Genomic DNA, 26,095 nt, shown 5'->3' with positions numbered 1-26,095 from the left:
AGGGATGGAGAAAAGCCTACTGTAATCAGCTCAACTGATTTCTCCTCAGAGAAAGTGTTCCCCTCCTCCAGGAAAGCACATTCCAGCCACAAACACAGAAGCTCACGTGACACGTTTGGGGCACACTCATTGGTAGATTTGGTTAACTGAAAAGTTTGTGTAAGATAAAGACAAGGAGGGCGATGATGAAGGTGAAGATGGCAAGGGAAGGCAGGATGGTCAGATAGGTGCTAGGTTAATGCATGCTGAATGCTGGACTAAGGAGCTTGAACTTGATTCAACACTAGGGAACACTGAGGTATGTTGAAGGGAAGACTTACGTGTGCATTCATGAGGCTGTCTCCTGTACAAGATAACGTGCTCCTTACCTTTTCTGAACCTTCCACCTGTCAAGTTAAGCGGGAGGCATCCCTGGTTCAAGAATCTTTAACAATCCTAAGGGATTCTTTGAACACATAATATCATGAAGTCATCAAGGAAGAAATTCACTGAAAATTAATGCATGTACATTATGGGATGACCCATATTTTTTCTTAAAGCAATGAATGCATGTACACAACACAGTGAAAATAGCATAGTCTTGCCAGCAAGTGTTTGAGCCTTTCTTACTAAGAAATTTGTGACACAGATAAGACTAAATAATATGATAAAGTTTTACATCCATCACCTTCTTTTATGGGAACTGGCGTTGTTCCAGGCCTACCACACTCTTCTTTTGTCTTCCTAAATTAGGATAATTTGGTGATGCCCACAGGCATCTAACTGGCCCACATTTCACACTAATCCACAATGGGTTGATTATTTTTTTCTCTAGAGAAAAAAGAGGATATAATTCAGACAATCAATTCCCAATCTAACTTGCAATTTCTCAAAGTTGAGCAAGCAGTGTCTTCTCCAAGCATAATCCTCAATGCTAGCTGCATTTTTTCCACCTAAGCCCTGAGCAAGTCTGGACAACTCTGACATTTAATTAGGTGTGTTCTTTTCCAATGTGCAACCTGCAGAAACACCTGCCCAGCTCCGTGTGACTGACGCAAGAATGGCTTCCTTTCTGGACAGCACTGAATGAGTGGGAAGGGCTGTATACCTCATGACTTTGAAGGTCAGTGGTCAGAGGCTCGTGTAGAGAGAGAGAATGTGCAGGTTGCAGGCCACTTGGCCAGTGTCCTCACAACTCAGAAGTCCTTGACTCTTTGCTTCCTCCTTGGGTCACAGTCTCAAATTCCTCCCTGCCCACAGAGCTTGGGTTTGCTTTCAGCCATTTGGGGCCCTTTTATGTGTCATTAGCTATCCAAGCAGTATCCAAGTGGGATCAGGCTAGCATGGGAATTTGCACATGGGCATATCCCAGACAAGAAACCAGGTGATGAGGGCTTGAACTCTAAAGCTGGAGTCAGAAGACTGGAAGAAAAAAACACATTGTGGTGCTCCAGGAGGTATGTAGTATTTCATCTTTATGTATTATATTTTTAATTGTACTATTATAGAATGTTTGTTAATTGCATTAGGCCATATCAAGATCGTCTTCTTTTTTCTTTTTTAATTTGCTAAAGGGTTCTAAAAGACCTCTCTGTTCTTGAAAGTTGAAAGGATACATGTCCTAAAGGAAATAGGAGCTAAAAACATTTTGCTTGGAATGTGGGGGTTGAACTCTCTGGGAAGGATTGGGTTGCGGGAAAGTGATCTTGGAGCTGGGTGCACCATAAGGAAGTCCTTCTGTAATTACAGAAAAGGTTACTTTAGAACCAGTGCCCTGAGTGTGTCTTGAGCGCACCACATCACAAAGGACTGGAGCCTACCCAGGCCACTGAGGCCCTACGCTTGCCTGGATTCTGTCTTCTCATATTTCTGTATAGGTATTTGCAAGTAGTTTTTGTCTACGTGTAAGTCACTTGTTCAACTGTTGTGAAAAAGTTGAGAGTATTATTAAAACGAAGAAATCCACTTTTTAAGGAATGATTGTTTTCATGGTCACAATCTTAGAACACCACCACTGTTACAGTTCTTTGGCTTCTTGTTTCATTTATTTTATTACAAGATCCTGAAGGAAAGTAGAGCATCTCAAAGCGCATAGACAGTGTTCAATGTTGCAAAACCAGTTTTGCTGAATTAGGATGGAGGAAAATGCTAATTTTGACAATCTGAATGAAGTTGAGTTTGTTTTGGGGGACGGTTTGTGGGGAGGCCAGAATGAAAATAAAATAAAAGGATTAATTGATCTGTACAAAGAGGCAGAAATTACAGATTAAATGTAACTGTGATGGGAAGTGAATTTTATTTCTCTTCTGAAAAAAGTGATACACACAAGTGATACAACCCACCTCCCCAGTCTTTAACTGATGTAAAAGATGACACTAATATTTAGTGTTATATTCACTAAGAACACACTGAGGAATTAGTATATATTAAAAATATTTCCCAAGGCATGGTAGTACATGCCTGTAGTCCCAGCACTAAGGAGACTGAGCCAGGAAGATCTCAAATTCAAGGCCAACTGGGGCTACATAGTAAAACCTTGTCTCAAAAAACAAAAACTAGTTTATTTCTAATAAATCCTAATTTATCCAGGATACTCTATATTAGTAGAATCTGGGTGCTAAAGGTAATGAATAAAAGTAAGAAAGGAATTTGGAGGAGAAATGAGTTTGAGATATGTTCTTCTAAATTGGCATATACAAATACACAGCTCACTGCAATATTTTAGCAAATTGGGAAGTCTGATCATATTAACTTGGAGAAAGGATGCTAGGTCGGAATGATGTCATGTCAGGTCTCACATCCAGGACCACTGAAGTAGAAAATTAATCTTTCTCCACTCACTGCTCAGGTCACTGCTGTTCCTTCAAGACAAGGCTTTGCCAGCCTGCATGGAACTGCGTCCTTCATTACTAAACTCCGTTTAAACGTTAGGTCTTCAAACTTTCAAATATCAACATTCTCCATCGAAAGTGAATCCTCCATTTTTTGAGAATTTCATTTATTTTTAATCTTGCAATTGTCTTATGGGGTTGAACTACATAATTTATATTTGAATGTTTATGTTTTCCAAGTATGGTGGATCATTCCTATAATCCTAGCTACTTGGGAGGGATGATCGGGAGGATCACTGTTAGAGGTTAGCCCAGGCAAAAAGTTTACGAGATGCATCTCAATCAATAAAAGCTGGGAGCTGTGGCATGCACCTGTTATTTACACAGAAAGCTTGAATAAGAGGTTCATGGTCCAGGCCAGCATGTGCAAAAAATGTGACCCTGCCCCAAAAATAGCTAAAGCAAAAAACCCCAAAAGCCTACCTAGCGAGTATAAGGACCTGAGTTCAAACCCCAGTACTGGCCCCCAAAAAGTTCATGTTTCCATGTGTCAACATGTATTGTGAAAATTCAATCATTTCTTCATTTCTTTTCTAATTATGAACATTGTAAACACACTTTGCAGCTGATGCAAGAACAGTCTTAAAGTTTCATTGGAACCTTTCCATCTGGAGAGTTTGCTTGGTATAAGACTTTTTTTTTTTAATGAAACAGCGTGCTACCAGTTAAAACAGAAACAAAAAGGGAATAACAATCTGCAAAATATCTGGAGTCTCCAAATTTGCCAGCAGCTTCTAGTTAAGAATCTGCCACAGAGACCTCAGTTATGGCCTTTGGTAATTATTCCTAAGATGATGTGCCTAAAATACACTGCAGATTTACGGTGGCAGAGGTCTTCTCTCTGTGTTAGTGGGTAAGGCACATTACAGGGCTTTCCCCCTTTCAGCTCATCGCTTAGTTCTCTGTAATGATTTGGTCCCTTTTCATTCCTTCCCACAACATACACAATAAGACCTTGAATGTAAACTTCCTTTCTTGTAGATGGAGAGGAGGGAACAAGATAACCCCACCCAAACTCTACTTGAAGGCGCAAGATACAAGGTCTTCTGCAGGCTAAAGATCTGTTTCCCCCAAATTTGTATTAATTCCTGTACACCCGAGCTCCCATGTGCTCTCCCCTAAACTCCTGCACTCCAACTGGCAAACAAGGTCCAAATATCTTGCCTGGGTTGAGTGAGGAGGGCAGAAACCCAGGAGTCCCTGTGGCTAGACTACTGTAGGGGGCACAGTTCACTGGTCCTTTTTCCTGTGTCTACCTCATGTTCTAGAGAGACTGTGGTTCCAGTGGCCTTTGGAACCTTAATCTCACTGTAAATCTCACAGTAAAACCTTAATCTCACTGCTTTTCATGTGTTATTTGAAAAGCAAGAGAAAGAGAGAAGGGAAATTCACACCTTAGTTTTCATCACAACTCCTAAAACTTGGATCATTCCCATCATGGTAGCAATAATTTTTTTGCAAGGAGAGAATTTGAATGGACATTCTACAATGTCCTACTTCAATTGACACATCCATGACATGCCTCTCAAGTTGAGAGCTTCTTACTCCCTCTTCCTCCAAATGCCTGCTCTGTTCCTTACTGATTATAAAACTGTGGCAACACAGCACTTTAAGACTTAGCTTCTTGATAGGTTTAAATGTACCAAGTGATTTTGTTCTAACACTTTCAAAATAACTCTCAGAACAAAAAGATAAAAAGAGTCTATGAAAAGTGCTTTGCCCATCAGGGAAACCAAATGGATATTTTCTATTTCTCCTCCCTTTGTACCAGTTAACTGGAGACCTGGCCTTCCCACCTGCTGCGAAGGGCAGTATGGAAAGAGATCACAGTGTGACTTTTCTTCTCTTTCTTATCTTACCTTTTTTCCAGTGGTGTGCTGGAAAACATTTAACAACCACCTCTAGGAGGATGGGGTAAGGAAGAGGCTCTGATTTGCAGCCTTTGCCAACTTTTGTGGTATAAATATTCTCACCATAGCTGATTTTGAGCTACTAATTTGATAGCAACTGACTTGTAGAATCCCTAAAATTTTAACAATCATCTATTGAAAATTAATACAAAACAGCTCCAACATGCCACCGCTTCTCACCACTCACAAAACATAGCTTTAACAATATCTATATAACACAGTGGGTGCACCTTCAAACTTGAGGATGTTAGAAAGACAACAGTATATATATCAGACCTGGTGAAATAGTCTTGCAGGACTCTGGGGCAGCACCCCACAATTAAGCTCCTTCATATTTCAGCAGTTAAACGAATGAAAATTCACATGCAATAGTATTTTAAAAAGAAAGTTCAGATAGTCTTTGTGTTAGTCAGCTTTCGGTCACTGTAATAAATACCTGAGATAACCAACTTACAGACTTAAGTCTGTAAGTTGGCTTACAGACTTAGGAGATTTCAGTTGGCCCAATTGCTTTGGGCCTGTGGCAGTGCATTGTAGGAGGAGCATTTGGCTGGCAGAACCACTCACCTCATGGCCAGGAAGCAAAGAGGCACAGACCAGGATCCTTCAATCCCTCTCCTGGGCACACTCCCAATGACCTAAAGATCTCCCACTGGGCTCCACCTCTTAAAGGTTCTAGTACCTCCCCAAAGCATCAGGGACCAAGCTTTTAACACCCAGACCTTTGGGGGATACTTATCCACAGAAGTTCCCAATCATTTCAGATAACACTTTGTTATCAAGTGAGCTAAACTGAGGGAAGGCTTTGCCACAAATGATTTAAAGAAATGATTTAAGAAGAAACATCCCCTTTGCAGGTCATTGGATTTTAGAACAGAGGGTCAGAGATTGTGTGTTGTAGCTGTTTAGAGTGTCTTCTTAGTAGATCATAATGTTCAGATGAATTCAGGTGGTCCTGCACTCAGAAAAGAAGGTAACCAAAATGCAGAGACGAAGATGACTAATTCGTGCAGAATCTCACTGTGTAATGACAAGCCTCACTGGCGCATGGTTCTCATCAGGATGGTTTGGGAGTCATGGATCTGGTTTCAGATTCCCCCATGTTCCTTTCTAAGTATAAAACCTTGGGCATAACAAACAGATATTGGGGATGTGACATTGCTCATGTGACAGAGCACCTGCTTAGCAAACACAAGACCCTGAGTTCAAACTCCAGTACAACATCCCCCTAAAAGGACTGTCAAGAGTAGAATAGTGGTTTCTACAAACTGGGAGGCATACAAGAGGGTAGGCGGGGAGGAAAGGATGATTGGCAGGTACAGGGATGTGTGCGGATAGGAGGAATCACTTCCAGTGCTCTATGGCACAGTAGGGAAACTAAGGTTGACAATTAGTTAAATATTTTAACATAGTGAGAGGAGGGGATTTTGAAATATTTCCAGTACATAAGCCTCTTGGGTGACAGATGTACCAATGACTTCATCTGATCATTGCATATTGCACACATATGAATGAAATGAAATGTCACACTATGCCCCATACACATGTACAATTACTGTGTATCCATTACAAATAAAAACACATCTTAAAAAATTTTAGCCCCATTACCTAGGCTCTCTAAGCCTCACATTTATAAAACAGAGAGACGGTTAGTTGTGAGGGTTACATGCAATATGGCTTGTAGAGCTGGGGTGTGGTGAGTGTTAAAAACCCAGCGGAAATCACTGTCCACCAACTTCTAAGATGTTTTACACCCTCTACAGTGGAAAAGAGGAGAGAACGGAAAAGTGAGGGAAAACACTTCGGGCCACTACTACCAGTTGATTGTCTAAAATTTTTGAAAGTTTAAAGTTTTCATGGGTAAAAATAGTCTGATTTCCCTCCTGCCCCATTCATTTTATTAATTTAATTCTAGCATTCATGATACTGACTTCTTGGAGGAGGGAAAGTATTTTTTACCAAGCTTTTCTCTCTCAGAGGGTTGCATGTCTTTTTTTTTTTTTTTTAAGGAAAAGGAGGAGGAAGAGAAAGAGGAGGCAGCAGTGATTCCTTCTTTTGTTTTGGTCGGAAAAGTCATCCAAAAGCAACTGGGAGCAAAAGCCAATGAGCAAACAGATCCACAAGGACTTGACTTAAGGGGATGTTTTGCTTGACTGAAATCGTGTCTGAGCACATTTGAATTCACAAGCCTTCAGGTGGGCACCACACCCTGACAACTCGGAACTGCTGAACAGATCTTTTTTTTTTTTCTTAACTGGCCAAGCCTCTGAGAGCACTTGAATTTGAGATGCCCATTTAAAGGGACTGCTCTCACTGAGGTTCATGGAGGCGCTTTGGATGTTTAGCATGGGGCACCTCTGTGTCATGCAGGGCTGTCTCAGCAGTGTATAAAGGTTTACTGACCCTGGCATCCCACCACTAATTATCAGTAGACTCCCCCTTCTACAGTGACAATGCCCCCCAACACACACACACAGTCACATTTCCAGTGACTCTACAGAGTGGAACTATTACAATGGCAAGCTCCTAAACTCTATTTTTTTGAAAAATAAAGTAGGAAACAGCTCCTTCCTTCAACACATCCAATAGAGAAAACAGTCCCACAAACACACTGTCAAAAACTTCCAAATGGACCAACTTGAAAAAAAAGCAGATTATGAAGCAAAAGTAAAACTGTCTAGCCTTGCTTTATTTTAATAGAATGCAATTAAGAACGTCCTCTATGGCAAATATTTTCAGGCTATCTGCATATTAGGGTGTGTTTACGTCCACAGGATGTACTGACCCCAAGTTTAAGGTCTAGAGGTGAGAGTTTATTTACTATCACTTCTTCTAAAGAACGTTCTTACAGCATCTCTCACCGTATTACATGGCTCAAAGTCAAGACAGGCCATTAGAGGAATAGCTAGTATGAGGAAGTCGCCACAAGCTATTTGAAGTTCTAATTCTCGGGTGTGTCTTTTTTGCCTTTTCTCTTCTCACCTGGTTCACATCTGGCGTCTTTGTGCTGTGAGTGGCCTCCTTTGCTAGCAGGGACCCGGGCTCTTTAAGAAGACTCGTTGGGCTTCTAGGCCAGTCTGGAAATGCACAGGACTGTCCTGCACCATGTTACTCTTCACAGATGATGAGTTTGGCTTCTCTCCGGAAGCCACACCTTCACTCTGCAGGCTGCTAGTGATGGAGAGTGTAGGCACTCTTTTTGCAGGCCAGAAGTGGAGAGAATCTTGATGTAGCAGAATTTCTAGATTGTCTCAAATTCCTCTACCTACTTTTAGGCCCAACTCAGCTAGATACTAATAATTATGAACATTTCTCACTTGATCTTCCACTCTCTGAGGTTAGTGCTGCTTCATAATTTCTAAATCTAGATAGTCAGAGGCCTGAGAGGAAGGCGTAACAGCCCCACTACACTCTGACACCCATTCCTGGCTGCAGGGGATGTGACGACACATGTCATCCTACAGGCACTTCCTTGGTGGTCTGTCATCACTGCAGGAGAACCCATCCTAAGACTCTTCTCTTAGCCTAATCACTAACATGGCCAGGAGAGTCTACAGTTTATTTATTTATTTATTTATTTGAGGCAGGGTTTAGAGAGCAGTAGCCCAGACCAACGTCCAGCAATTTCCTGCCTCAGTCTCCTGCATACTGGAATTATAGGCACCACCACACCCAGTGTAGAGGATGTTTTGGTTTTTGTTTTTCTACTTTTTAAATAATAAGTCTAAATTTGAAATTAAAATAGTTTTTTCCATTAAAAAAGTGGATAAATGTTACCTGGTCTTTCCTGAGGGTCTCCTACAATCCAGTAAACATCAGTTTTCTGATGCCTTACAATCATAAATCCAGTGCAGTCACCAGCAACACCATGAAGTCATAAAGTGTATGCAGGGCATGATAGAACCATTAAACTCTGTAAGCTTTGCAAACATTAACTCCCGTATGTGCACGGATCCATGAGCTGAAGCGAGGTGCCACTGGCTGCCTTTCATTAGGAACAGCTGAGTCGGTAGGCGGGCTTCAGAACTGGCAGCAGAGCTGTGTGTTTGTATACTGCTCTACTTGGTAGAGCTCTGCAGCCCTGAACGAGTCACTCAACTTTCCTAAATCTCTGTGACCTTGAGATTATGCGATCTACTTTACTAGCTCTGTCTAAGGAATAAAGAAGATGTTATAGGAGCATTCAATAATCTTGAAAAACAGAAATTTTTCTTCTATAGACATATAATTTATAGACACAATGTTTCTTGACAGGAAAAAGACACGATTTGAGGATAGGCCAAGCCTGGATCTGTTGTCCTCAAACCCTTCTGGTCCTTTCCGCGTTCAGTATCACAGGATTGTGGATTGGGATGGAGTGTAAGCTGTGTTCTAAGTTCCCTGGTAAGCAGGGTTCATTCATGGAGGGCCCTGGCTTAGAGGGAGAAGGGAAGACAGAACCGGGGCATTTCCCCTCCCATCTGCCAGGGTCAATGGCAACAGCTATTTCTCTAGCTCTCACAGTCAGCTTCCATCTCTAATACAATCTCCTCTCCCTGCCCCTCCAGTCTAGGGGCAGGTGTATCCACCCCTGTTAATTTTGCTGTTGTTAATAATGGGGCTGTCTTACTGTCTCTATTTGAATTCTTGGTTTTTCTCTCACGTTTTGGGCCAATTCCCTACATTAAAGTCCATCTTTCATAAATACTGTAACTGGTTTGTTTCCCTTTTGTGATCTTGACTGATACAAAAGTATCAGGAAGGCTTCTCACCTAAAGAAGTTTCCTAATACTGGATGCACCCTTAGGAAACAAGTGCGTTGGTTCTTTTCCTTAGAGGGAGAGTGCGGTGTTACTAACATGGAATGCTACATGATAGCGTTTTCACAACTCTCACCTTGTCCTTCCACCCACCCACCATGGTAAATCTACAGTGTGTGTTAGGAGCAGAGCGAAGTGCTAGGCACACAAATGAACTAGCTTCACTGATGTTCAGGCCAGAGGACTCCAGGGAGACCATTCTCTAGTGAGCTGAAGGGCAGAGTGCATTTACTTGGGAACCAAATGTAAGTTAGGTGCCTAGTACACATTTGCACACAGTATCAACAAAAGAGTTACTTGTTCACATTTCTACTTTCTGCGTTCTACCTCATTACTAAGCTGAGGTGACATGAAGAGAAGAGGACTGGTCAGAAAACAGTAAACCATTCCGTGGATACAGTCCCACTGTTCAGATGTCACCTGCCAGAGGGGAGCATCTAGTGAGTGGAGTTTGCAGTGGGTTCAGTCTTTTCACTGGATCACATCACCTCACTAACTCCTTTAGTCTCGGTCACTGGAGCCAGACACGTATGACTGGGGGACCAGGGAGGAGAGTACCAAAGAGGGCAGGGGACCCTAGTTCTCTTTCCTTCCCCTCCAAGTGCCCCCTCAGCCACAAACACACCAAATAGCTTCTCTGAGTCCTGTATCCTTTGAGTGTCAAAAAGGGCCAGCACCTAACCTCCAGATTGACAGAAACCACAAATGCGGCATGCTCCTCCCTCTGTCCTCAAGGGCTATATTCCAAAACCCACAGGGGGTCCCTGAAACTGTGAAGAGTAACAAAGCCATATATGAACTATAATTTTTCCTATGCATACTTATCTTTGATTAAAATATAATTTATAAATTAAACACAGAAAGAATGACAATAATAACTACTAATAAAATAAAACAGTTATGAAAATATACATTAAAAGAAATGCCAGCCCTGCTGCCCTCATGCCTTGGGGGCCATTGTTATGTAAAACAAGAGTTACTTGAGCACAAGCACTGTGATATTGCAGCAGTTGATCTGATACAGGAGATGGCGACGTGTGACTAATGGGTGGATAATGCACACAGTGTGGACAGGCTGGAAAGGGGGGTGATTCACGTCTCAAGATGCAGGCTGGGAGATATTTCATCATTCTACTCAGAATAGTGTGCAATTGAAAATTTATGAGTCGTTTATTTCTGGAATTTTTCACTTAATATTTTGGACTATTGTTGCCCTCCGGTAACAGAAATCTCAGAAAGCAGAACTGCAGATAAGGGGCGCTATGGGCGATTTCATAAACGTGACTCACATAAGGTGCTACTGTCCTCTTCTAACACAACGGGGGTAGCATGGAGGTTTTTTATGAGCTCTGGATACTGGGATGGGGCTTGATTAAGCCTCCTAAACCTTGGTTTTCTGTTTATGGACAGAACCTAGCACCTGTCCTGTCGATCTCACAAGGCTATTGCAGGACCAACCCCAACCAGGCTTTGAAGTGGGCAAATACCTGTTTTAGTTGCACTGCAAATCTACCACGGCGAATGTACTCCAAGCATAACCCAGTCATAGCTTTGCGTAATGACAGTCAGTTTCAGAGACACAAGTAAATTATAAAACAGAACATAAACTCCATGTTGTAGAAGAGGGAACTGTGACATTGTGTGGCCTGACTGAACAAAGCCTTTGTTTCAAATCTTTGCTATAGTTTTCATAACCACAAACATGCGTATAGGCAAATAAAAGGGGAAATTCAGCAATAATTGCTAGCATTGATCCAGGCCTTAATGTGTGCTGGGCAGACTCCTAAGCCTGTGAAACACCTCATCTCATTTAAATCACACACAGCAGCTCTATGGGGAGGGCATTACCTCCCCATTTTACAGATCAGGGAACTGAGGCAAACAGAGGTCAAATAATTCCCTCCAACCCCCACATCTAGCAAGTGTTAAGGTGACAGTGCATAAACAAACAAAGTAAGCAAGAGTGCCTTGGCACATTTGACAAACGCGATGTGTGTGTGTGTGACAGGAGGAAGTGAAACGACTTCACCGGGTAGGCACCTTTGCTTGAGGTCACAATTTTATCACAGAGCCGGTGCCTTTAAACATCTATCTGGCTATCACAAAGCTTGCTCTTGCCTCCTTTCTCACTTTTACTTTCTCTAGACAAAGTTCATTTGGTACATGACGGAGGTGATTAGTGTAATGATGCCTGACAAACAGTGAGGTTCCCCCTTTAACTTGTTACTACCCCAGAGCTGCTCTGTAAAACTAAAATGTTGACCTGAAGCAATTATTTTTGGTATTACTTTAAAGAACTCCTGTAAGACATGATCACCCGAAGATCCCAGAAAATGACGAAAAGTATCTGCGAAAACAGTAGCAGGGATTTTTGTTTTTTTCCACTTTTTCCCCCAGAAGCTGTAATTTGACTGCTGTCTTTGGCACAGCTCCAGAGACAAGGCCAAATGCTGCTTAATCTCTCTCTCTTTCTCTGCCCCACCCCCCACCTTGTCCGCCCGCAGGGCCCAGGGGAGGCGGGACCACGACCCGCTGCTGCTGCTGCGGCCGGGGGAGTCGCGTGTGGGCGCGGGGTGGGGCGGGGCGGGCCGGGCGGGGATCGAGGCCGAGGAAGAGGAAGTCGGAGCCGAGCGGGCTGCAGGGCGCTCGGGCCGCCGGAGCCCGCGCAGCGCAGCGTACCCGCACCCGCACCCGCACCTCTCGGCGCCAGCGCCCGGGAGCCGCCCCTCTCCGGTAAGTGCCCTGCGTGTGCTCCAGGGATGGGACAGAGGACCTCGGCCCCGCGCCCCTATCTGCAGGTGGGACGGGCAAAGGGGGTACCCGATCCCGCGGTGCCCCTGCGCGCTCCTCCTGGGCGCAGAGGGTGTCGCGGAGCGCTACGCCGCTGGGGATCGGGATCCAGCCGGGTGCTGCCCGCCGCCCCAGGAGCCCCCGGACCTCAACCATCGCCGGGTCCCAGCCCGCCCCGCCCCGCCCCGCAGCCCCCGCGGCTGCACAGTTTGCTGCTCCGAGGAGTTTCTGTGTGCACTCAAAAGTGTCACCCCCCTCTCTCCGCAACTCAAACGGGACCCCACGGCCTGGCACCCTGGTCCAACCCCCCAATAGCGGGGCGGGACGGAGTGACCCGCGGTGGGTGTCGGCGGCCCCCGGGCTGCGGCGCGCCGGGTTGAGGGAGGACCAGTCCTGCTCTGCGGAAACGCGCGTGGGCGCCCCAGCGCCGCACATCGGCATCTTTAGGGGTGCAGTGGGGAGATCGAGAGCCAGCGGCCCGGCGGTCCCCATGGCACATGGCAGGATCTGGTGGGCTGTGACTTTGCTCACAGTCCTGGCCGAGGAAAACAGCTGGCCCCGCGGGTGATGCCCGAGGCCGTCCTCTCTTTGTGTCCGCGGTGGCGTCTCGCTTTTCAGCCAAAAGCTGCGGGGCGCTCGGGAGAGGATAAGGTCGTTAAGATGTTCGGTTTCGCTCCGCTCGTGGGAAACAAAGAGGTAGCTTTTTTTTTTAATTTGATGGTGGTGTCCTGTGTGTAAAGCCGGTGTTTCATTAGGTTCTGGTCTGTAGCGCTCTCTGTGTACCACCCTCAGGTGGCCGAGGCTACTGCACGTATTTTAAAGTCCCTGAGTGTGGGTCCCACGGAAGGCTGTTTGGTCTGGCAGCACTTTGAGAAGAAAAGTTCAATCTGGAGAGCTGGTTTGGGGATTTGGACAGATAAGATGCACAATGCTCTTGTGTTTTGTATTTAAGAAGACCAGAATGTTAACTCTGGGGTAAATTTGTCATTTAATGGGATTCTAGGCGTAAGCAGATCGCATAACGCTGTAAAAATCGTTATCGAGTGTTAAAAAGCAGCATGTACTGGTTCTCAGGTTCTGTCTGTCACTGGTATACTGTTAAAGAGTTTATGGATTTCTTTCTTTTTTTGATGGGATTGGGGTTTGAACTCGGGACAAAGCAGGCACTCTACCGCTTGAACCATACCTCCAATTCATTTTGCTTTTTTTCTCTTTTTTTGGCAGATGGGAGTCTCACTAACTATTTGCTGGGACTGGCCTATGACTATGATTTCCCCCCAGTCTCAATCTCCTAAGTAGCTAAGATTACAGGCGTGAGCTACCGGTGCCTGGTTTTAGATTTTGGATTTTTATTAAAGTGCCATAAGAAAGAAAATTGCTAAGCCCATCATATCAGGGGATGAAAAACCACCGTTGTCTTTGGCTTTGCCATGTAGGACCTGAGCTAGCTACTCTGTTTTCAGTGGATCCCTCACTTGTAAAGGAGTTTAGCTGAACCAGGTGATTTCTAAAGTTTCATTTACCCCCCCACCCCCACCCCCGTTTATTTGTTCTATAGTATTTAAGACTTCCATACTAAGTGTTTGGTTGATGCTTGACCCTTTAACATCTTTGAGTATGGCTTCACAATTCCTCACTTGGCTCTTTGTCCTATCTGAATCGAAGCCACGGAAGAACTTTGCTTCCCAGGGTTCTTCTGCCTCCCTGCTTCCTGCTCAAACTACCATCCACAGCAATCCCTGCTCCACCTTCCTTCCCTTTTCCTGTGTGCAGCTCTGAGTGCTCTCTGCTAAAGGGCAAAGTGAGAACTGAGCCGCTGCTTGCCAGCCGGTTCCATGCACCAGTTCTGCTTTTCTTTGTAGAACGTTCTGTTCATCTTGAGCTCCCCCATGGGTATGACTTCTTTCTGTGCCTTTAATATAGATGATTGTTACCAAACCTAGGTTTAAACATTTCCATGGGGGAACTGAGCTGCAGTTCAAAGAAGTTTAATGATCCTAAATGATCCCCTTTTAACCAATAGAAAGTGACAACATACTTTTCCAAAGCCAAGAACCAGGACTATTTTGTTCTACTGCTTTGAGGTTGTGATTTTTTTTTCAGTGATTTAATTCCATTTTAATGGTTTATTGATATGGGAAATGCTGAGTAGCACCAAATCTTTTGAGTCCTTAGTAAACTAAAAACAATTCTGAATCTGTTCTCTGATTTTTAGCTGTTGTCACTTTTTGTGGGTTGCTCTCCTTTTCTCTGTTGGTCATTGGTCTTTCAAAGAATTGCCATCTTTTAAATCTGCTGTGACAATTGCATCCCTGGACCAGTGAAGCCAGGAAGGCTCTTGGATGATCCAGCCCAGCTTTTACATCTTAAAAATTTAGAAAACATATGTGGTTAAGAACAGGTGCTATGGGCTTAGCCCACCTGTGCAGGAAGCTTGCCTCTGTACCTCCTTAGCTCTGAGACCTTCACTTCTCTAGGGAGTCATTCTGACATGGATTATTTTACAGCTAAGGAAAGTAACAATCACTCTGATTTCCTCCCCTTTCCTCACTTCTTCCTCTGTAAATGTCAGAATGCATGACCCCTACCTGCAGAGTTGTACTGAGGATAAATGATGTAATCTGCATTGTGTTTGGCACCTATGGTGTCATAGTTGTTGGTATACCAAGTCCCAGGAAGGAGCAATTTGGCTGGAGCTGAGCCTCAGGTCTCTTTTGGCAGACCTATGATTGAACTCAAGTTCACTTCTCTTTCAGTACTGTGCTCGCAAAGTACTGGCTGTGTAGAGACATACTTTTAATGAAACATAATGGTTCACTCTTGAAGGAAAAAAAATCACTTGTCTCTTTTGAGTTAGGAAAAACACGGTTTCTAAAGCAAAACATTCGCATATTTGGGTGGGGATGGAAATTGAAATGCTTTCTGGACAAAGACTCTCTAAGTGCCCTCGGACCTGTGTGTATCGGGCAGCTCAGAGAGCAATGTTTCATCCCAGGCTTGCATCAATCTTGCTTGATGAAATGAAAAGCTGACCCCAATCCACCCGGCCATTTCAGAGCCATGGGCATCTGTGCCAAGTAGAACTCACTGACCGAGAAACACTAGCTCCACGTGGTTTGGAGCTGACTACATATCCAGCTTTATGTTGCCCATGTTGACAAAAGGCGACAGCTGCTCAGCAAGGCTGATAGAAACATACCACGGAGGGACCAGATTTGCTGCAGGATGACCGGACCATGTGTACCTAGGTGTCACGAAACAGCTTCATGTGTGCCTGGTCACCTGTGCCTGGATGATTTCCCTAGGCGGTTAGGAGTTCACCGGGTATCTAGAATAGTTTTCATGCTTGAGTCTGAGTACATTTTCAGTCTGTATACATAAAGTTACCAAAAGACTTTTTCCCCAATGAGAAATGAGCCAAGTAAATATTTTCAAACCTAAACATCTTTGATAAATAAAGGCAATCTTCCTTATCTGTGGGTTCTGCACCCCTGGACTCAACCAACCGTGCATTGAAAATATTTTTTAAAAAATTATGTCTACACTGAACGAGTAGAGAGTTTGTTTTCTTGTCATCATTCCCTAGTTCACACCTGTTTGCACAGCATTTGCACTGCTTTGGGTGTTAACCGTAATGCTGAGATGATGTAAGTGTGGGGAGGGTGTGCATAGTTAGATGCTAATAATACACCATTTCATACAAGGGACTTCAGCATCCACAGATTTTGCTGCCCTCAGGGGTCCTGGAAGTCATCCCCCTGAGGATACTGAGGGACTACTGTATTCAGTTACCTTCCATTGGAAACCTAAATCCTTCTGCATCCTCAAATCCATGGCTGCCTCTTCTTTCTCTTTCCCGTGTGGTCCTAGGGTAAAGACAGCTGGTAGAGTGCTAATGTTAGGCTAAATTTTTTTTTAATTCCAGTGACACACACCTGTAATAACCTGATGGGAGGAGAGTCAGGGTTTTCACGGGTCTTTAATTTAAAAAGTGTCTTGGTAAGCTTTAATAAGCAGGGTGCTGTGCAGCCTACTGAGGCCTCTTATCAGCAGTACCAGGATGGTCGGACTGTTACTGCATTGAGCCAAAAGCTTTGACGTCTAAAAAAGCCATCTTTTTCAAATGTCAAAGAAAAAGTTAAAGGGAGTGAGTGTCATGACAGGCAAAGCTTTGAGATTTTCAGTAGAGGCTTTATTAAACCCATAAGTCATCATACTATTAAGTGAGTTGTAATATTTGGAGTGGAAAGTAGATCTTTCTCTGTGTGTCTTGCTACATTGGGTACAACTTAAGTGGCTGATGCCTAGACAGACATGAAGGAAAGAGGACCAGTGAGAGAAGTCCTGGATCTGAGGATGGCAAACCTCTTATCATAGAAAGCCAGATTGTAAGTATTTTAGGTCCATGTAGATCTTTGTCGTGTGCTGTTTGATTTTGGGAAGTTTTGTTTTAAAAATGGAAAAAAAACAACCTTTGTCATTAGCCATACAAAAACAAACTGCAGGCTGGATTTGGTCTGTATCTGTCATTTGCTAACTGTTCCTGATGAAATATTTGATGTTTTAATATCTTTCAGTATTTTTTTGGAAACCCAAAATGAAAAAAATCATAGGCACCATCTGAGTTGACTCAAAATAGTCTGATGTCTGATCAGGATCGTCTTTGTCAGCCAGCTGGGGACTCACACCTATAATCACAGCTACTCAGGAGGTAGAGATCAGGAGGATCACAGTTTGAAGCCAGCCCAGGCAAATAATTCATGAGACCCTATCTCGAAAATACCCAACACAAAAAAGGGCTGGCAGGGTGGCTCAAGCAGTAGAGCATCTGAGTAGCAAGTGTTAGGCTCTGAGTTCACACCCCAGCACTGCCAAAAAGAAGATCTCCTTTGTCAGGCAGGAAGTAGCTCAGTGGTTGAGTGGAGTTCTATGTCCAGTACCACAAAACAAATAAACTAAACAGTCTATTTCTGTTCACACAGGAATGGCTGTGCCAAATCTCACCATTCTGCTTGGAGTTAGATGCTGGACTAGGAGAAGCTTGTTTGGGTTGAAATAAAAGCCACACTGATCTGAAATTGCATATTGGTGACTGCAAATGAAATGAGGACAAAACCCCTGAAGCATGATACCCAAGGTCCTTGTCCCCCCCTTCCCTTAGCACTTCTCCATGCATTCCTGTGCCCCTCTTAGTCACCACAACTCACAGATTTGTAGGTGGGCATGCTGTCTCTCACCTATGGTGGGTCTTTGCACACATCGTTGGAACCCCTGCTCATCTCATTGTGCAGAGATCGAGGCACCTCCATCTCTGTGCTTGCACAGGAGCTTATAAGTGACACACATTACAAATCTAAGCAATGTGGTGGCTTCTGTTGAGAGATGCTCCCTTTCAAGGGTGGGGAACAGTCCTGGCTTCTCCACTTACCTGCTGCAAGTTTCCGCATCTTTAAAGTAGCTAAGAAGAGTGACCACTCAGTTCCCAGGCATCAGTGAGATTTTTCCTCTGCAAAGCATTTAGTTCAGGGTCTGAAGTGTAGTAATTGCTCAGTGAATGCTAACTTTTATTCCTTCCAGCGCCATTTATTGAACCTACCATCCATAGACTAATGCCTGACCAACACAAGAGAAATGGTTTCCATAAAGATGTGATCAGAGAGATGGGAGATTGAGTGATGGATGGGCTGCCTTCAGTCGATCGTGGTCCAAGGATCCTCTGGAGGCAACATTTGAACTGACATATTAATGATGTCCATGTGTTCCTGTTTCCATAGCTCTAAGACATCTTTGAAAAACACTTTTTTTAATGGTGTTGGGTATTCTGCATGCTAGGCAAATGCTCTACTACTGAGCTACATCCCTAGCCCAAACACACCATCTTTATTTATTTATTTTTATTTTATTATTCATATGTGCATACAAGGCTTGGGTCATTTCTCCCCCTTGCCCCCACCCCCTCCCTTACCACCTACTCCGCCCCCTCCCTCTCCCCCCCACCCTCTCAATACCCAGCAGAAACTATTTTGCCCTTATTTCTAATTTTGTTGTAGAGAGAGTATAAGCAATAATAGGAAGGAACAAGGGGTTTTGCTGGTTGAGATAAGGATAGCTATATAGAGCATTGACTCACATTGATTTCCTGTGCGTGGGTGTTACCTTCTAGGTTAATTCTTCTTGAACTAACGTTTTCTCTAGTTCCTGGTCCCCTTTTCCTATTGGCCTCAGTTGCTTTTAAGGTATCTGCTTTAGTTTCTCTGTGTTAAGGGCAACAAATGCTAGCTAATTTTTTAGGTGTCTTACCTATCCTCACCCCTCCCTGTGTGCTCTCGCTTTTATCATGTGCTCAAAGTCCAATCCCATTGTTGCCAAACACACCATCTTTAATGTGTACAGAAGTGCTGTCAGTAACATCAACACCATCTCCTGTAAGATGGATCCATAAATTGTGACGTGTGCATCCTAGTATCGATGAAGTGCATTCTTATTTGTGCTCAATAAATATCCATTGAATAAAGGGGTGTTACTCTGTGGTTGTATACAAGATCTTGCTACAGTGCCTTGCATTGTAACTGAATTTCTTCCCTCTGTTTCTTAGCTCTGGGATGTTGACTTAGATTGGGCAAAGACTAAAATATTAATATAGTGAGTAAAACTATTGCATGACATTTATAATCTGGTACATTTTAAAGACAGTTTAAAACATTCACTCTGGTACATTTTAAAGACATTTTAAAACTTTCACTTTGGTCTGGACAAAGGGTATCAGTGAATCCTTTTCAATGATCTACTTACAGATAACCTGTGTCGGATACAGTTGAGCAACTTGCTCTTGCAGCTGGATAATTCCTCTTGGCAGCTCTCTTCAGAGATGTGTGAATTCTTAATGCACATAAATGCCTTCCTAGAGCAACAAAGGCTTTAGCTCCAGGCTTCCTTCCTTCTGTTTTCTAGATTTAATAATTTCCTCTTCGTTCCTCCCTTTCCCAGAGAGCTAGACATCTCTCTAACAGAGTAGATCCCTTCTGACATTGAAACAGAGGAGGTTCCATTTCTATCCAGCCTCCTTCCCTGCTCTGGCAAGCCTGGGGATTTCACACTCTAAGGCAGCTTCCCTTCCAATATGGCCCCACCCTCCTCCGGGTAAAGGGAGTAATAAACGTTGGACAATTGGCTTCTCTGACCACCCTCTAGACTCTGGGTCCTAGTCAAGACCTTCTTCCTTCACCCACTCTGGAGCCTGCTGTGTTTTCCAGCTCTTTCCCACTTCTCACCACAATTCAATTAACCCCTCAGTTTCTAGATGACTCTCTGAGAGTTCTGATAATGCTTGGCTACTTCTAGCTGTGATCACGTGTGCTGTTGTGGTTTTTATTTCATGTCTTTTATTTCATGTCACCCTAGCCTCTACAGCAGGCTGGATTTCCTCACATGGTAAGCCTGTCCTTCCTTCTACCCTTCTGGAATCTGCCCCTTTGGGGCACTTGTCAGCTCCCACCACCCTCTCCCAACTTGGCTATTGACACCAGAGCAAAGTCCCCTTCCTACACTCAGTCTGACGGGGAGGGTTGGTCAGTGCCTGGCCAAGGAGGAAGCGAAGTGTGACCTTTTCCCTTCTGAGCCACCTCCTGCTCCCTCTGCCTTTCCATGTGATTAAAGGATCCTGTGTTTCAGGTCTTCAGATCAGACACCAAGGCCAGCAGAGATAGAAGTCTGTGGAAACAAGCACATGCAAAGTCATTTCTAGGCATTCCAAGGATGTATGTCAACCACGACCAGCTCAGTTGGGATGGTTTAACGCTAACTCTGGTCGGTGTTGAGAAAGCTGGCTGCACTGGAGAGGAATGGTAAAGGGGCGAGGCCACCAGCTCTCCATGGCTGTGTGATTACAGATGGTCCCAGACCCTGACATCTGCGCTTCTCTGATGTGCTGGGAGAGGCATAAGTATACGGTCCTGGGTTTGCTCCCTGGAACTGTGTAAGCCTGTTATTAGTGTAAGCATCTGTGCTGGGTGAACAGCTTGCAGTTTAAATATTTAGGTGTCGGCCGCTTTAAAACTGGAAGCTAAACACACACTCGATGAAGCATGAGAGTGAATCTGAATCAAGAATTCAGCATTACTGAGGCAAGGGAGGACATCAGAGGAGATGCAGGCTTTAAAGTTTGTTTGTTTGTATGTTTTAAAGGAAAGCCTTTCTCACATAATTCTCCTGGAGGCTTCCTGTCCTCCAGGAGAGTTTCTAGGGAGTTGTTTGGCAAGAAATGACTAGCATGAAGCTGTAAGGGTAACGAGACGGTCTGGGAATGGGTGAGAATGGGTGCACAGAGGGGCTGATTTGTATTGGCTCTACTGAGGAAAGGGCTTTGGGAAATATTTGGAAACTTTTGGAACATAGAGATGGAGCAAAATCTTGGTGGTTTTGGCTTTTGTCCCTGTTCCTTCACTATCTATATAAGATAAATGCCATTTTCCACTTCTTTAGCAATTGAGTGTTTGGATCAACCCTAAAAAATGCCATTTAATCACAATCCTTCATGATATCCAACCTTGAAACTAATATAGCAAAGAAAGTAAACCCTTATGGTCCCCATCACAAGGAAACATTACCTTCAGAGGCTTAAAATCCAGAAAGCTTCCCAAAAGGGTCCTTATGAAACACTATTATTTTTTATTTCCTTTTAGAACTTCCCTGAAATGGAGTCAAATATTATGAAGTTCTAAAAATTGAGTTGTGATAAATTCCATAATTAGCAATGACTTTCAAAATCCAGAATGCCCTTAAGGAACAAAAGGAGACTTGTTTTACTTCCTGATCTGTCATGTGTCAAGATGAGTCCAATCCGACACTGTATTTTAACAAATTTCTACATAGGAAGTTGATACTTGTTCTCACTCTTACAGAAATAAAGCAAGATTACTGTTTTGTCCTGGCTAAAGGTGTAGCAGCTAGTAATAACTATTCCCGAAACTCTTCTTTGTTCTAAGTTACTAATGGCTGCAGGAAACACAAGTGCATTCGGAAACTACTCTAATGAGAAAATTCTTATTTGATACATCAATATGCATAAATATATATGGCAATCAAATCTAATATTTTCTTGCTTTCTTTGCTTGTTTTTTGTAGCTCTAATTCAAATGCTGTTTCTGGGGTATCATTATGGAAACACTGTCATGCATGGGAAAGATAAGCGTATTTGTCTAAGGTCCGGGTACTCAGAGTTGAAATGTGGGAGTAGTATGGAATTAGGCAGTCTGAATACGTCCCCGGGAGGCCACTTGCAAATGCCCTCCAAAGTGGTGATAAAAGTATATAACAACATTACGAGTTCTGAAGGTACAATGTGCGATACCACCTACAATATCCTAAGCTCTTGATAGGGAGCGCCTATCTTCTTAGTGTATTTATGCTGTCCCTAGATGGCTGGAACAATAAACCCACAGGAAAGTACCTGGGCAGCACTAGCTACATGTTATAAGCAGGGCCTTGAGTTTCCTGAGGCAAAAGACAATGGTAAGACCGGGGGAAGGGTAATATTTGATTACTTACTTGTCCACCTTCTCTCACCAGACTACAAGCTCCTTGAGAGCAGGTGTGAGCAAAGTAACTTTTCCTTCTGCTGAAATTAGTTTTAAGATATTTAGCCTCCCCACCCCCCCCCAAAAAAAAACCTCTCAGAAATTAGTTGAGCAATAGGAATTCTGGGTAGGTAGCTATGAATTTAAATTAGTTTCAAGGACAAGGGAAAGGAGAAGAAGGAGAAAAAGAAGAGACAGAAAGAAAACCCACTAGAGAAAGCCCAGGGAGCCCTGAGTTAACACTTCTTAAAGAGTTCTGTAGAAAGTGTGTTTAGTCAAAAGATTTTCTATTATGGGAGCCTGGTAGTTCTCTTGGTTTAAAAGTTTTATGGGCCTGTAGGAAATGTGGTGCTCTGTAAGTATGTGTGTTCATTGCCTGCCTTTCACTGGTTTGTTATAAACTTGCAAACTCAACAGGGACTGTGTTTATTCTGGAATAGAGACAACTGTCAGACATTGTAATGCTGAAAAGTCTTTTGAATCTTCCAAATCATTCGAGTGGTTTTAACACACTTCCAGGCAGAATCTTCACTCTATCTCAAGCCTTTTTATGTGTGGGGAGCATCTTAGACATTTTGGTGAGTTGTGAATGTTCTGGAGTGTATACATCAGGACCAATTCATCCTTCTATTCATGCTGCAGAGTCCGGTCATACAGTTGCCTTTGAATCACTTGTTTGACCTGAATTTTGGTCCAGTTCTTTCTTTTCACTTTCAAGTAGAATTCAGAGGTCTCAAGTTTGATGCTAGGGTGTGAGTAATGGATAAAAACAATAGTGCTAGCTTGCCAGTTCAGAAATGTAAAAGCAAATAGAAGTACCCCCATACTTAGTATTTAGTGCTCTTTTTTGAAAAAAAAAAAAGAATATATTTAATCTACATTGTAGAGCATTAGTGGTACAGTAATTGCTCTGTGACTTGTAAATTCAGTTATTAAGACTGATTTCAGAATAACCCCTTCATATTAAAAGAGAATGGAATCTGGGAGCCTAGTGTTAGTTACTATGCTGGGTAGAAAGTAATCAAATGTCATTACTTCCAGAATATTCTGATTTAAAATTTCTGGCTCAAACAGTGAGGCCCTATTGTGTTTCAAAATAAATCAAGAGAAAAACCCCAGGCTGTAGGTTGGTGTGATCCTCCCTGCCCCACCCTCTACCCCAGTTCAGATTTCTTCTGGGACTTATCTATTTGGCTTTTGCATGGTTCACTCAGAGTTACCCACCCAGAACTGGACTCATAATCTCTATTTCCAGACCTACTCCTAACTTCCTGGGGTTGTTTTTCCCCCCTCCTTTTCCAATTCTTAGTTCACAGCACCACAATTCAATGGTCACAGCAAGCCATTTTCCTTCCCTTTCCTGCTTAGTCCAGTCAGTTAGCAATAACTTTTTACATAGTCCTCAGTCCATATTCACATATTCACGCCTCCTTCCTGTCCTTTTAGACTCTTATCTCTTGCCTGGTCTACTAGAGTAATTGCTGAGCCAGTGTTCATAGATTCATGGAGAACACAAATCTGATCATTGAATGCATTTTAAGAGTCATTTCCTGTTGGCCTAACCCAAAGAAAAGGTTGATGGTGGAACTTAAGGCAGAGACAAAGTCCCAGGCACAAGGCCTTTAGAGCTTCCCAGGTCACATCCCTTCTCATACCTCAGGTCTAATCCATGGTGAACCTGTAGGCTCTGTCACCAAAATACCCAGAATCACTGTCCCCACTGACCCCACCATGATCCAGTCTTCTGGCATCTCTCCTGAGGTTTTTGCATGAAGTTATTGAGTGGTCTCCTTGCTTACACCTTGCCCTGTACTGTTTTCTACACAGCAGCCAGAGTGACTGTGTGTTCATCTGCTAGTTAGCTCACCATCCTCTGTGGTTTCCCGTCTCTCAGTCTCTCTCTTTCTTTTCTTGGCGGTACTGGGGTTTAAACTCAGGGCCTCATGGTGATCAGACAGGCACTCTACCACTTGAGCCAGTCTGCCAGCCCTTCCCATCTTATTCATAGTCAGAAGCAAGTGCATGGAGCAGCCTTCGAGGTCTTCCCCAGGCTGGCTCTGGCTCTGCTCTCATCTCTCCTTCTCCTCCCTTGTATTTGGCATCAGCTTGCTGGCCTCTTTGTGGATCCCTGGTACTCTAAGCTCCAGCCTCATATGTTTCCATGACCTCTGCCTGGAACATTCTTACCCACTTACCTGAGCCTTAATGTGTCTCTTCTGTCAGTTCCCTGTTCAAGTGTCCCCTTATCAAAGAAATCTGTTTGACCCTGCTTTATAGAGCAGGAACCCCTGTACCTTGCAAAACATATCTGTCTTGCCCCACCTTATTTTGTGGGTTAGATTTATCAACAGCTAGCATAGGATTTGCTTATTTAGTGTCTGTCCTCCCACCTCACCAGAGCAGCGATCTTGTGTTGTTGGCCACCATCTTTCCAGTGCTTTAGAACAGTGCCCAGTACAGACAGCAGCTAAAGTATTTGTTGACTATATGTCACTTCAGCAATTGCCATCTCTTGCCTTTACAATGGACAAGTTCTGGTGTTCAATTCTGTTATACCATGTTCTAGATCGGAGAGTAATAGCCTAAGGTATTGTACTTGGGTGGGTGATAAGGATGATAATGGTGGTGATGATGAAGCAGTAAGATGACGGCAGTGATGATGGTGGTGGCAGTGGCAGCAGTGATGGTGGTACACTCGTGGTAGATTGGAGTAGAAGTGACAGAGAACCTCCCGTGTGACTGTCCTCTCCTCCTCCATTCTTGCCTTCACACTCCTAGGCTTCTGAAGGAACTTCCTTGGAGGTCCACCTGGGCCTCTTGCCTGCTGGGTCTGCTGTCTTACACCGTCCTCCTGGTAAATCTTCCTCATCACTATGCTTGTAATCTGCCCATCACTCCACTCCCTTCACATTGCTACTTCAGGCTCTGCCTTCTTCCTCCACAGTGCCCATGGCACAAGAACGACATCTTGTGTGTGACAGACACTAGGAAATACCAAGTCACTGCTCTATTTAGACTACTGTTTTACCTTTCACTGTTCCAAATGCTTCTTGTTCATCAAAATAAGCAGTGTGGTGTGATAGTTAAACATTTTCACACTGGAAACAAACTACCTGGATTCAAACCGGGTTCTACCACTTAGAGTCTACCTGACCTTGGACAAGCTGTTCAGCCTCTCTGAGCCCAGGAGTATCATCTTACACATGATGGACACAGGACCAACTTCCCGAGTTATAATGAGGATTAAATTCAGTCATTCTTTCGCATACTTGCAAAGCCTATCCCTGATACACAGAAAAATTTAGGTAAATGTTAGCCATTATTTTCATCAAAATTTCTTTAAAGCATCTTGAATAAAACTCAAATTGTCCTCTTCTTTCAGAGGAAACAGGCGTCCTTTAGTTACCATTTCATTCAGTTACAAGTGTATTAATTCCTCCTAATGTAAGTTAGTAATTTACCCATGTTTGATACTAACATATATAATAAACATCATATGCATATAGAACAAGTGTATTTTTCTACCCATCTCTCACCTCGCTTCAAATTACTATTTGTTTATTGTCTTTCTCAGTTCCTTGGAGGGAGGAATTCATCTTCTAATTAAGAAAATTTCCAAAGAGACATAAGCAAATAATAAAATGAAGCCCCACATTCCTACCTCAAGGCTCAGCAATTACAAACATGTTATCAGTCGTATTTCACCTGTTTTCCCTCTCCCACAGGGCTGGGTGTAGCTCAGTGCTAGAGTGCTTCTTAGCACATCCGGGGCCCTACGTTCAATCCCCTACCCCCCAAAAAAAGATAAAGTCAATCTCGGATATCATGTTATTTTGCCCACAAATACTTCAATATGTATTTCTAGCCGACAAACTTTATAACCACAACACCACACATTTAATGAAAATAACATAGCTTTTTAATATCCACTCTTACCCGTCCATAGACAAATTGAACCATTATGGTCAGCCTTTTTTTGTGTGTTTTATTTTGTTCACTGCCACATCCCAAATACACAATAGGCATTGCAGTATTTAAATGAATAAATGGATGGATTGAATTACAAAAGTGTGTTGTTGTAGCACAGTTCCATAAACAATAGTAGAAGTGGTGATTGTGATCTTGGGCTAATGAAAGCAAGCACGCCAAAC

General features: G+C 43.4%; 1 protein-coding gene across 8 annotated transcripts in view; it reads left to right on the top strand.

The window, feature by feature from the left end:
• Positions 1-12,196: 12,196 nt before the first annotated feature.
• Positions 12,197-26,095, top strand: part of Plekhg1 (pleckstrin homology and RhoGEF domain containing G1) — a 200,321-nt gene continuing 186,422 nt past the window's right edge. For 4 of the 8 annotated variants that reach the window (XM_074072328.1, XM_074072332.1, XM_074072330.1 and 1 more), the window contains exon 1: positions 12,197-12,312. The gene's annotated coding sequence lies outside the window, so the exon portion shown is untranslated. Of the gene's footprint in view, positions 12,313-12,637; positions 13,066-26,095 lie in introns of those variants that run through there. The other 4 variants (XM_074072329.1, XM_074072336.1, XM_074072331.1 and 1 more) reach the window with 1 other exon arrangement.

This window comes from Castor canadensis, chromosome 1 (genome assembly GCF_047511655.1).
Source record: "Castor canadensis chromosome 1, mCasCan1.hap1v2, whole genome shotgun sequence".
Classification (NCBI taxonomy): Eukaryota; Metazoa; Chordata; class Mammalia; order Rodentia; family Castoridae; genus Castor; species Castor canadensis.
The sequence above is the reverse complement of the archived record's forward strand: the minus strand, read 5'-3'. Positions and strand labels throughout refer to the sequence as shown.